General features: G+C 34.6%; 1 protein-coding gene across 2 annotated transcripts in view; it reads left to right on the forward strand.

Annotated features, from left to right (window-relative positions):
- The window catches only part of LOC125040942 (tyrosine-protein kinase Src42A-like), a 45,750-nt gene that overhangs the window by 554 nt on the left and 42,696 nt on the right, over positions 1-2,500 (forward strand). The window lies entirely within an intron of this gene.

Genomic DNA, 2,500 nt, shown 5'->3' on the forward strand with positions numbered 1-2,500 from the left:
AAACATAGCGCACCCTATAATGCATCTGTCACAGAAAAGTCGGTCCACAACTTGACAGTGGTGAGTCAACGCTGACTCTGGAGCCAAAGTGTATACACTCGGTCTGTCATAGGCCGATAAACCCATGCCAAAGTCTCACTAAAGCAGTGTCAGGATGCATCATCCAAAAAAATGCCAATTAAGAAATTCACGAAAAGGCCCAACAAACCTTCAGCAACAAGTCTATTTTGCCAAGAGAGGGTTTTAGACCTCGATAGCAAATAAGGAAGCAGACCAAGCATTTTATCTTGCCAAAATAAGTGTGGTGGAGGATTCTTGGTGCTTGGTTGAGCATCAAAAATATTACGATTAATGTCATTGTTTGGCACAGTGCCACTGTTTGGGCTGGATTAAAGGTTGTATGCCTTCCATCACTGGTTGCTGCAAGTTTTAACATAGAAATGTCTGATTTTCCAAGCTAAAGCTAAAGATAAGCAATGGGGTTTATGAGTTTTTAGAAGATACTCTTTTGCTATTGGCCTAGTGGCTCACAGTAATGTAAAAAATAACAAAAAACATTAGAGCTCTACCCTGTATTATTCTGAAAATATAGAACTGTATACCTTACTAGTAGTTTATATTCTAAGAAAGAATCAGTTTCGATTTCCTATGATATATTTAATCCAATGTGAGTGCTGTGATTCCTGAAGAGAGGAATTTTTATTGGGCTGGACTCAAAAACATAGGCTTTCTATTACAGATGATAACTTTGGAGGGCATTTTGATAGTAAAATTACAAGAAATCTCATGCATAAAGCCATAGTGTGTTGTACAAAAGTAGTTTAGAATTTATTCGTCATAAGAAATGTAACCTATTAATCTCAGTAGTTATTTTAGTTTTATTGCTCATGTTATTTAGGTAAGGTCAGTGATTTTGCTCCCAATAAAACGGTAGATTTTGAAAACTTACGGATAATCTGGCTTAGTTGTGTTTTTGAAACATAGGCATTATTTTTCCTAGGGCAGGTCAAGGTTACACAGGTCAGGTTAACAAAGATCAACTTGTTATTCAAAATGTTTATATATGAACTTCAGTATGGTGTATATTTGGTCTAAAAAGAAGATTTTACATCAAAGCCAGGCTGTATTGAATTGAAAAAGAATAAATATAGATTGTGATGTATAGTACAGTATGTATTATTTGTATGTTTGAGATTATATTCTACTGTGTCAAGGTGTTGTATATTACACTTTCAAATAAATACAGTATGTTTAAGTAGATATTTAATATGTTAATTTTGTCAGTTGATAGCAGAGATAATTTTTTCCTATTAAAGTTGTGTGGGGGTGTGGGTGGGTGCGTGTGTGTGTGTGTGTGTACACACGTGTGTACACGTGTGTGCGTATATGTGTATATGTATATTTATATATATATATGTATATGTATATATACACACATATAGACGTGTGTGTGTGTGTGTGTGTGTGTGTGTGTGTGTGTGTGTGTGTGTGTGTGTGTGTGAATATATATATTATATATATATATATATATATATATATATATATATAATGCATATACATACACATAACTATATATACTTACATATATTTTTGTGTATATATATGTATGCATGTAAAGTCTGTTTTCCTAATAAGAAGTTTAAAGTCAATTCAATAAAGTAACAAGATATTATTTAAATGTGTCAAGTATTGGAAAAGTAATTATTGGTGCAAGTTGTCCCATAAATGTTGTCCTGTGAATATGTGTACAGTATGTTCATGGTCTTTAGTCAAATTTTATAAGTTCTCATTAAAAAAGAATTGACAAGTGATAAATGTTTATGATTTTAGGATAGAAATGGCCAATAGGAGTTGGAATACAGAGTTTCATGGCATGCAATTTCTGCAGTGCTTTTGGTGATTCAAAAGGGATACAATGGGATATTATCTTATAATGGCACTATTTACTATTGTTGAAGAAAACCTATAGCTATTTGGAAAATATCAGAGTTTGGATATTGTTCTTTGGGTTTATTTATGTCATTTAGATATGGAAGTTCAGTTACATCTGGTTGGTATTTGAGTGAATGTGATGCGTTGGGGTTATTGGGTACTTTGAGTATTGTATAAAGTAATCAGCTTTATAACAATTTGATAATGTTCAAGATATCAGATAAAGCAATTTCTTTATTAGACAATGTACCTGATAAGAAGGATGAAATAATCTGGGCTGCAGGAGCTTGGCAGGTATAAAACTTTTTCTTGTGTATTAATATTACAGTTGCTGGATTCTAAGGGTATTCTCACCAAGCAGGGTCTTTAAGACATGAAAGATAAAACAGCCAATTCAAAATTCTCTCTCTCTCCTCTCTCTCCTCTCTCTCCTCTCACCTCTCTCTCCTCCCTCCTCCCTCCTCTCTCTCCTCCCTCTCCTCCCTCTCCTCTCTCCTCTCCTCTCTCCTCTCTCTCCTCCCTCTCCTCTCTCTCCTCCCTCTCCTCCCTCTCCTCCCTCTCTCTTCAT

The sequence above is a fragment of the Penaeus chinensis genome, chromosome 29 (assembly GCF_019202785.1).
Source record: "Penaeus chinensis breed Huanghai No. 1 chromosome 29, ASM1920278v2, whole genome shotgun sequence".
Classification (NCBI taxonomy): Eukaryota; Metazoa; Arthropoda; class Malacostraca; order Decapoda; family Penaeidae; genus Penaeus; species Penaeus chinensis.